The sequence below is a fragment of the Palaemon carinicauda genome, chromosome 8 (genome assembly GCF_036898095.1).
Source record: "Palaemon carinicauda isolate YSFRI2023 chromosome 8, ASM3689809v2, whole genome shotgun sequence".
Lineage (NCBI taxonomy): Eukaryota > Metazoa > Arthropoda > Malacostraca > Decapoda > Palaemonidae > Palaemon > Palaemon carinicauda.
Window position 1 is genome coordinate 137,313,788 of NC_090732.1, and position 11,220 is coordinate 137,325,007.

Consider the following 11,220-nt stretch of genomic DNA (forward strand, 5'->3'; position numbering starts at 1 on the left):
AAATGACCTGAACGTAATACACTTTCATTTCCAACATTACCCTGTGCAGTAAAAATAAACATGCAAGTTTCTCTTTATATTCCATCTCTCTACAAATTATATTTATCACTCTTACTCTTTAGAAATATTTGGAAGGCTATTTTCTTCCCTAAAATAATTGACATTGCATTGTCTAACAAAATAACATTGTATAAGTCTATTCTGAATGTAAAGTATAGCATCTCTTTATATTATTTCTATGGACAATCAGATTCGTTCAAGAAATTCCCATACAGCTACAGCAGCAAGCATCATTTGAAGTAATCTTTATGATTATTGTAAGAGGTGAGTTCAGCTCTACCATGGTAGACCTTAACATAGTGAATTACCTGCGTGCTGATTCTCTCACAAAAAGCTAATGGCTTGTGTCGTTGACCTTATTATTTGCATCGCCAGTTTGTATGTACTGGTCCAACAATCATTCACTGACTATGTCAACCAACTAGACAGTATAAATACATCATAAATATGGACTACAATTTGAATCTTTTTTTTTTAATTATAGAAACAATACAATATCAACTTTCCATAATAATATTCCTAATCAATAATAAATTCATCAAATATAGTTTCTTGCAATTGATATACAAATTTCCTTACTTTTGGACGATTCTCTGACAAAACCATGGCCGGTTCATGCTCTACTTCTATATTATCATTACTATTTTCATTATCACGAGCTGGAAATATCGCTTGAAAATTAAAAACTCACACAATTCTTAGGAATGTGAAAGGCTGACCATTGAAGCAACTCGCAAATGCTTTATTACCACCATTTTAAATACAAGTGAGCGGAATAATTTCAAATACTACTGCACTCTTTTCAAAGGTCCCAAAAGCAGTGAGCATATAAATCAACTTTTCCTTCTCAATGGACCATCCTATATAAATTATGAACAGACAATATCACATAAAACTAGGAGAGAACAATCAATTCTTCCTTAGGGAATGAATTCGCAGTCCAACCCTTTCTCTACTCAGCTCCCGGTGACGGAAAAAGAATAGAAATCATATACTCAACTGTATATATATGGATTTTTTTTGGGGGGGAGTATTAAAAATCCACAGTTATATACACGGTAGAGCGTTGCAAAATCGTTTGCAATAACACAGAAGAGCTTGCTCTATTGACCTCCAAAACAATGCTGTAGCTAGTCATGCTCTAGATCTTGACCATAAAATCATTTTAATTACACCACAAAAAATTATAAAGACTTAGTTATTGGGCGTAGGAGGGTAGTTGAGGGAGCCTTGATTCATGGAATAGACACTTGATGATAAATCTTTTAATCAGGAAGACATTATTCGTAATGTGATTTTTAGAAATGTTTATAAAATCTTTAGAGCTGCCAATACTCCTAACAATCCTCTTGTTTCCTCATGTGCAAGCTCATAGCATTGCCATGATGCGGACACCAACGGAGAGAATCCGCAATAGGCTACAAAATACCCAGTTACCCAGCGACTTGCTATTTCAACATGAACGTTCACTAGTTAGGGGACTGACATTTCCTTTCAATTTGCTGTTTTAGCTTCGACTACTACTTTAGTTGTTTGATTACTTTTATCTTGTAATTGTCATATGCTTTTAGTTTACATCTGAAACACTGTGAAACTATTCTTCAGCTGAAGAGGAGCTTGTAAAAAGTGTTTTCAAAATACACAACGTTTATAACTGCAGATTCTTAATACCCAAGGTTCTTAGGCACAACATGGTGTTTTCTTCAAGTTATACATAGATTCCTAGCAAATACAGCACAATAAATCATGGAACCATATATGAACTACATATATAATCCATGGAATCAAAGCAAGTACTATTGCTCCCTTAACTAAAGCTTCATTGTCCTATGAGCGAACACATAAAATTTCACCCCTCCCCCTCTCTAGACCCTGTGAATGTATAAATTATAAGCAGTCCATACCACCTGACAATAAAAGATAATAACCTACTCTTGCGAATTTGAACAACCGACTATTTTAGACCCCATATAACGCTTCACCCACTCAGCTACTTGCAGAGGCGTAATATGAGAAGAGCCACATACGCAATTGCATTTGAATGAAACAAAATCAGGTACTACTATATTCCTTACTATGATGTACAACCCTCCAGGCCCAACAATGCGAAAGTAGAGGCTTTTAATTCTCCTCCCCAACATGACTGAATTTATGTAAACATATAAAAACAATATCACATGACATAGAAGTCAATACCAACAGACCCTAATGGCCAGCCTGTAAACGACAATTCTCCAATATAGCCATTTGCCATGTAATATTAACATTTCTTTGGATTTAACCGTTACTCTGTGGATGGGTGCATTGTAAATACCTATAAATAATGCCATTTGTTGTGTTAATTTGTGTTTGTGTTAATCTATTGTGTTAAATGTTGTGTTATATGTGCGTTGAATGTTTTAGAAAACACCAAAGGGAGTTACGCTTCCAGTTTTGAGCTGGTACTTATGGAGTGAGGTTATTAAACCCATACTTTGACTGATGGACTTTCAAAGTGGTCCTGTGACGAAGGCTTCAGGCACTTCTCGGAAGGTGGTTGCGCCAGTAGCGTTCAGCACTCTAGTACATTCCAAAAATAGAAAGTGTAATATTAAATGGTATTTGTAGAAAAAGCTGAGAAGTGTCCAAGTGGATATGCAAGAAAAAGACTGCGGAGGAACTGAAACATAATGTTGGACCGAGTCAAAATGTATTCATTAAAGGGGTGAAATCATTCAGTAGCACTGCAGCAGCAAGTTTTTTTCTTACCAGTGAAATAGTAGATAGGAAAGCCTTTCGCAGATGAACAATTTATTAAAAACTGTTCTGTCAAGGCATCAGATCATCTATTTCAGTAACTTCAAACAAGATTGAAATAATCAAAAAAGTAAATGTGTGTCATTCTCTGCACAGGCGGTGAGAGATAGAGTAATGAAACTTGCAAAAGCCAGTACAGATAAGCAAACAAAAGACACTAACTCTTAACCAGGATTTTTTTATTGGTTGTGATGAGTCATGTGATGTACCGATGTTACAGGTATAGATCAGGTTGTCCTACTTTGTCAGTATGTAAATTCTAGGAGCTCACCTTAAGCTCAAAACTGTTGCAAAAGGCTTAATCGGCAGACAGTTCCGTGAACTCTTGGAAGAAGCTGATTGCTACTAATTAGACTTGCTTCATAACAAAGCCGATAGCTTTGAAAAGGAGTGTTTAAGTGATTTGCAGCCTACTTAGATGAAGTGAAAACATTTTTGGTTGAGAAAGGTGATTAGGTCGAGAGCTCTCGACATCTGAATGGCTGTAAATAATTTTCTTCCCTGTACATATCAATTCATATTTAAATAATCTTGACCTAAAATTACAAGGAAAGGGAACCACTGATTTATACCGTTTCCAAGAACTTGGAAAGGAAAACTAACCCTACCCTTTCCAATCAAACCACTGGAGGCAGATATCTATAGCAAATTTGTCAGTCTATACTGAAGTGAACTAAGCAGAGTTGGAGCTTGAAATAGCTGATTTGTAGGGAAAAAAAGTAATGGACATGAAAATTTACATTTTTACTTTCTAATCTAGAGTCCTCAGAAACTCAACATGCCGCATTTCCTATTCAACACAAATAGGGAGAAGTACTAAATCTCAAAAAGCAAGATAAAATGGTATTTGAGGATTAGGGTGCATTACCAGACAACTATAAAATGGCCAATAATTTTGCGTTATGGGTTCTCTTCATTTTCGGGTCCATTTATTTGTGTGAGCAATTATTTTCAAGCATGAATCTTCTAAAATGAAAATTGAGAAGTAGGTTAAACGCTGAGAGCTTGCGATCTTATTTAAAGCTGAAAACTACTCTTTACTCTCCAAAGAATCCCATAAACAAGTCTCCCATTAATTATCTTTATGAAGATGTAATTAGATAATGTTACATTCTACCTACCAATAACGAATTTCCTCTTTAAGTTTGCTTGTCTTTTGTAATACACTGATACTATAAATGACTATATTTTTTTGCATTCTCGCCTATAGGAAAAGAATATAAAATATATAAAATATTTTTCCTATGTGAACATCAGTAAATAATTTTCTTAATGACAATGCACTTCACCTTTCAATTATATAAATTTCTAAAAATACAATGGGGCCATTTTCTTTTATAATTTGTGATCACCATATCTATCTTTCATACTACTGGTGCTCAATGTAGCGAAGATTTGCTAGATTTGTTACGAGTGTTGACATCTAAATGAAAGAAAATGCAAGAAAGAATAAATCATATAAGTTGTTTTGTGAAAATAAGTCTCATGAATAACATCACTAATTATGTTTTCAAGTAGGTCTATTGAACTATATTCTGTTCCTCTGAAGTACATCAGAATTTTAGTCCAGATCTGAGGAGACAATTTTTGTCATTTTGGTTCTGACAGTACCACAGTTTTGTAATTCTCTGAACAAATGGCTCTTCTAACTTGAAAGGCTGATGACCCCTGTAATAAGGAGGAGGTTGCTGGCATCATGCCCTTTTTTTCTTATTCCAAAATGTGATAACGAGGATCAATTCAGGGGCGTTATTTGGGTAGCAGTGCTCGCCCATCCCCAAGCTAACTAGGTGGCCTCCAAATCAGCTCTCCTCGTCACACAATCACCCCACCGTCTCCCATCAATATCACCCCACCCTCAGTCATCACTATCATCCCTCCCTCTCACACACTCGCGCCACCCTCACCTTCCATATCACGTAACCCACAATCAACCACATCACCCCACCCACATTCACCCATATCATCCCTCACTCTCACAAAATCACCCAATTCACACTCGCCCATATCACCCGTTCATCTCACATAATCACTCCATCCATACTCATCCACATCACCCAAAACTACACTCGGCCATATCACCCATCCCTCTGCCATCTATATACAGAGGCGGCAACAGGAACAAAAATATTGGTGAGAATGGGGGACAAGGAGGGAAAGATGTAGTTGGTAGAAACAGGGGAGGTAACAGTGGCCGAAACGGGAATAGGAATGGGGAGTGGAAAGAGGGTTGAGAGCATAGGTGGAAATGGGGGTGATTGATTGATTGATTGATTTGAAGTTCTCTGGCATCCTGACATCGAAGGTAATGAACGCGAATATCATTTATCATAGATAAAGATTAACAGAATATTCAATTAAAATCAGAAAGGTAAATATGTTATAAAAGTCAAATAGCATTAAGAAGACCTGCTTCTGATATAAATTTAAAAATGCCACTAGCATTATATGACACATTATGTCCAGGATCTTGGTACCCCGAGCCTCAAACAGATATCTATTTCTTTCTGTGCTATAAGTGGGGCATTCAGTCAACAAATGCCTCACTGTAAAGGGTATCAAATAGTTGTTACAATATGGTTGGTGTTGGCCACCCAGCAAAAACTCATGTGTCAACCAAGTGCGACCCATGCGGAGACGACAAAGAGTAATCTCCCATTTTCGGGGCATCCCATTATATCTACAAGAGGAGCTAACAATCGTAATTTCTCTCATCTTATTTTCAGTTAAACTATCCCAATGCTGTTGCCAATTTTTATAAATAAAATTCTTAATTGCTGGTGAAAAATCACTACAAAGAATGGGATACCTTCTTGGTAGCAACTCTGCTGCAGCACTCTTTGCCAGTGAATCTGCCTCTTCATTTCCAGACACACCAACGTGTGCCGGAACCCAGCAAAATCGAATTGTTATACGTTTCAGGCCAATGATTAAAAGCCACTCTAAAATCTTTAAAACTAAAGGGTTACTAGAATTAAAATCTTCTAAAGCTTAAAGGACACCTCTTGATCAACTAAAAATGGTAAAATTGCCCTTCTCTTTTAACGGTATTTCCTCAATAGCGGTTAGTATGCCTTATAATTCCGCAGTAAATATGGAAGCTATTGGAAGAAGTGCACATCTACAGTTAAAAGAACTACTATATACTCCAAATCCAACGCCAGCATCAGATTTGGAGCCATCAGTATATATAAAAGTTGTTCCTCAAAATGTTCCATAAAAAGAGACCTAGCTTCTAATTCAGTCATATTTTTTTTGAACACCAATAAAATATTTACAAAAAGATATCTCTGGCAATTTCCACGGAGGGGTTAATGACATCTTAAATGGAAGCACCTTACCTCTAATTATATCAAGACTGTTTAATAATTGTTTTACCCGAAAGCCATAAGGTTGAGGAGATTTTGGGTGCAACTCAAAGTATGTTGAGTGCCTTACAAGGCTTGCAGTCTGAAAGGCTAAAGAGTTAGGGAGTCTTTGTACCACAACCAATACTGAATAATGGAAGACATTCGGTAATGGTCTAGAGGTAACTATCCGGCATCAACAAGGACTTGGGATGGGCGAGGTTCTAAATGCTACAGTGAACAATCTAATACCAGCATGATGATATGAATCTAATATCTTTAATCGGGTTGGGGTGGCTGAGGAGTATATTTCACACCCATAACTAATTTTGGAAAAAATTAAGGCCTTGTATAATTTTAAAATAGTTCTACGGTCTGCCCCCCCCCCCCCCCCCCCATGATGTATGGGACAATACTTTTAAAAGTTTCTGAGCCTCAAGACATTTAGCTTTTAACTCTTTAAATGTGGGACCCAGGTCAACCTACAGTCGAAAATCAATCCTAAAAATTTAGCTTCCCCTACACATGGGATCCGTTGTCCTTTCACGTATATATCCGGGTCAGGATGTACTCCCCGGATACGACAGATATGGACAACAGTAGTTTCGCTTGTTGAAAACTTAAACCCATTCATATCAGTCCACTGAATTATTTCATCAATTGCGAGTTGTAGTTCTCTCTCAACTATTGCCATTCTAGCTCGCTAGTGCAAATAAGGTCACACTCAGCACACTACCCTGGGTAACTCCTTCTTCCTGATATTTTCTCTCTGATATATATATATATATATATATATATATATATATATATATATATATATATATATATATATACATATATATATATATATATATATATATATATATATATATATATATATATCTAGATATATATATGTATATATCTATATATATATATATATATATATATATATATATATATATATATATATATATAGAATATATATACATATAAAGTTATATATATACATATATATATAAATACACATACACACATATATATACATATATATACTTATATACATATATATACATATGTATATATAGTTATATGCATATATATATACATACATACATATATATATATATATATATATATATATATATATATATATATATATATATATATATATATATATATATATATATATATATACATGTATATACATATATTTATCCACATATATATACATATATATACATACATAGTATATATATATATATATATATATATATATATATATATATATATATATATATATATTTATATATATATATATAATATATATATATATATATATATATATATATATATATATCACCTCTGCAATAGAATATCTCTGGTCTTAAGAGAATTCAACATACTACCTTATCTTATTATTTTACCCACGATCCATTATTACGTAAATGGTGACAAAGGAAACACTGCTCACGTATTTATATATATCATAATACCAATTAATCAACCATTACATAAACAAGTGATCAAAACACCAACATTGATTAAATATTCCACACTTTAGTTACGGCTTACGGCACTGAATAGCAAAAAAAAAAAAAAATAACAATCACAACTGTCACTGTTTGTAGTGGGAAGTATACTTCTACTTCATCCATATAGTCAAGATCCAAAGAAAGGTGTGAAAATACCAAAGCAAGGAGCACAGAGTGGAAGTAGATTGCGTGGTCAAGATATGGCGCTGAAGCAAAAGAGACGAATACACAAATAGGGAAAAGGTACACTGTTGAAGATAAAATTATACAATATATGTATGTACAAAAAGGAAGAGTGGTAATTCGTCATAGTCTCCCCCCCCCCCCCCCCCCCGGCTAAGGTGGGCCCACTATAGTGGGACTAGATGGTTGTGTTGTTGAAGGCGGTGGAAGCCGCGACAGTGTGTCCGCGATGCCTTGTTGGTACCTCCGATTGACTGAAGTCGTAGATTGAAGGCCGACAATATATATGACCAACTTGTTGTTTCAGAGGCGAGAACGTTTGAGGAAGATGGGTGGTCGATGGTCGGTATATACTACTACTCTGTGGTGTCCTTCCAAGTAGGGTTGGAAGTGTAGTAGCAAAGTGAGGATGGCATAAAGTTCCATCTCGACAGTGGACCACCTGGTTTGAGCTCCTTTGAAGAAGGGAGAGTGGTAGGCGATGGGAAGGAGATGATGAAGCGGTGGTGGCGTTTCTGTGGTACTGACCGAGTAAGACTAGCAAAACAGCCCCATACCTGCATTGCTGGCGTCGATCTGCATGAAAAATTCTTTATTGAAATCAGGAGCTCTTAAGAGGGGTTTAGAAACCAATCTGCTGTTCAGTTGCTTAAAAATGTGACAGTGTTCTTCGGTCCAGTCAATTACCATAGGGGAAGTAAGAGCATAGATAGGAGCAGTAATAACAGCAAAGTTCTTAATGAATTTAGCATAGTAAGAAACCATTCCTAAAAAAGATTTTAGTTGCTGTCTGGTGGCAGGAATAGGAATGTTCTTGATATTGTCTATATTACCCCCTTTAGGTATAATTTCTCCACTACCAATGCAATGGCCTAGATAAATTACTTTAGCTTGACCAAAAGAACTTTTGGCAAGGTTGATTGTCAGGCCGACTTTTTGCAAGCGTTGAAAGAGTTTTTCCAAGGTGCTAAGATGTTCTTCCCAGGTCTTGCTGGCAATCACAAGGTCGTTGAGATATGCAAACACATCTTTAAGACCTCTAGTTATCTCTGCCATCATGCGCTGGAACGTTGCAGGTGCATTACAGAGTCCAAAGGGCATTACTAAGTAAGAAAAGAGACCAAAAGGTGTTAGAATGGAGAGATTTTCTTAGCTCTATCAGTCAGTGGTACCTGATAACAGCCTTTTAGTAAATCTATTTGGGTTAAGAATTTGGCGTTACCAATATTATCTAGAATGTCATTAACCCTAGGAAGTGGATAGGAATCTTTAACAGTCACTTTATTTAATTTCCTGTAATCTGTGCAAAGTCTGAATTGCCCAAAAGATTTGGGGACCAATGTTCATGGTGAAGCCCAAGGCGATGTACTGGGTTCTGCTAAATAATTGTTTAATAAATACTGAACTTCCCTTTTCAATGTTTCTAGTTTAACTCTTGTGGCTCTATAGAAAGGTTGACGGATTGGAGTGGTATTTGGTTCAAGCAATATGTCATGGTAGACAGTAGAGTTACATTTAGGAATATCAGTACTTATGTCTGGAAACTTTAGTAAGAGTCTTGTCAATGCCTGTTTTTGAGGTACATTTAGGTGAGAAAGATAAGCCCTTAAAGATTTTAAAATTTCACTATTAGAAAAATCCTTAAATGATAAAATGAGATTGGTTTCATCATCATCATTAGTTTCATCATCTATTGTTAGGTTAGGTACCTTTGTTGCCTCTGTATTAGCTTTGGTTATCACTAAAGCAATATTAGGACTCACCGTTTTGACTGGAGTGATATAGGGTTTAAGGAGGTTTACATGAACTAATAGAGTTGGTCGTTTTCTGTCTGGAGTGCTGATTATGTAGTTTACTTTGGAGGTCCTAAGAACGATCTTGTAAGGTCCAGCATATTTTTCTCGTAAGGGAGCGCCAGGAATATGATGATACACTAAAACTTGGTCGTCAGATTTGAACTCTCTCATTTTTGCCATCTCATTGTATATGTGTTGCATCTTCTGCTGAGAAGAAACTAAATTAGTAGTAGAAATATCATAAATGTATGTAAATTTTTTTTTTAATTCTTATAAATACTGGTAAATATTCGCAGTTTCTTCTGGCTTCCTCTGCAAAATATTATCCTTTACCGAACTTAATATAGTTCTTGGTTTTCGACCGAACATGAGTTCAAATGGGGATACCCGTGGAATCATGCGGTGTACATCTAAGTACATACACGAGAAGATCGAGGTCTTCATCCCAGTGCTGTGATGTTTCACTGATATACTTCCGTAACAAACTTTTTAAAGTCTGGTGCATTCTCTCCAAGGCACCATTAGTCTGCAGGTGATAAGCAGAAGAGTAAACATTATGGATATCAAATTGATACATAACTTGCTTGAAAAGATTGCTAGTAAAATTGGTACGTTGATCACACTGTAGTTCTCTCAGGAAACCTAACAAGGTAAAGGTTTTCAACAATTGTCCAACTATAGTTTCAGCATAGATATTTTTAATGGGAAAGGATAACGGATACCTAGTGGTAGGACAAAGGACAGTCAAAATGTATTCATTACCCTTGCAAGTCTTTGGCAAGGGCCCAACACAATCAATAATTACCTTATCAAATGGTGACTTACGTACTGGAATGCTTTGAAGTGGTGCTGGAGGTATTTTCTCATTAGGCTTACCAGTGATCTGACAGTGGTGACAGGAAGCAATGAACTCCTTTATATCCTTTCTCATTTCTGGCCAATAAAAATCCTCAAATAACCTCTTGTAGGTTTTATTCACTCCAAGTTGGGATTCTGTAGAATGAGCGAGGTCAAGCAAGGGTTTCCTTAAGGGCTCTGGAAAAACAACCTGAAAACAGTCATGCCACAACTTACATGTTAGAGCTTTGGGAGACTTGTAATGGCGAAATAAAATATTTTTCTCCACATAAAAGTACGGAGTTTTAGGGTTGTTAGTAAGAGCCACTACTTTGTCCCAGAGTGCTTTCAGACTTGAATCCTTCTGTAGGAGTACAGCAAACTGGTCCTTATTTATATCAACTAAATCCAGAGCCTCTGTTATTCTGTCATTCTTTACCTTGGGAGGAAAATTAGTGCTGGGCATTTTACTAGATGATCTAATGATTACCTGGGAGATTTTATCTGGCTTTTTGGAGAGCTCATCTTTGATTACTGCCTCAGGTGTTGTTACAATCAATTTAGGTTCAAGTACAGAAGATCCTGCAAGATCATTACCAATAATCATCTGAATAGGGTAACAAGGTAATGGTTTATCTAAGACAGCAACTTTTGCCTTACCTGTAAAATAAGGACAAGCAATATCCA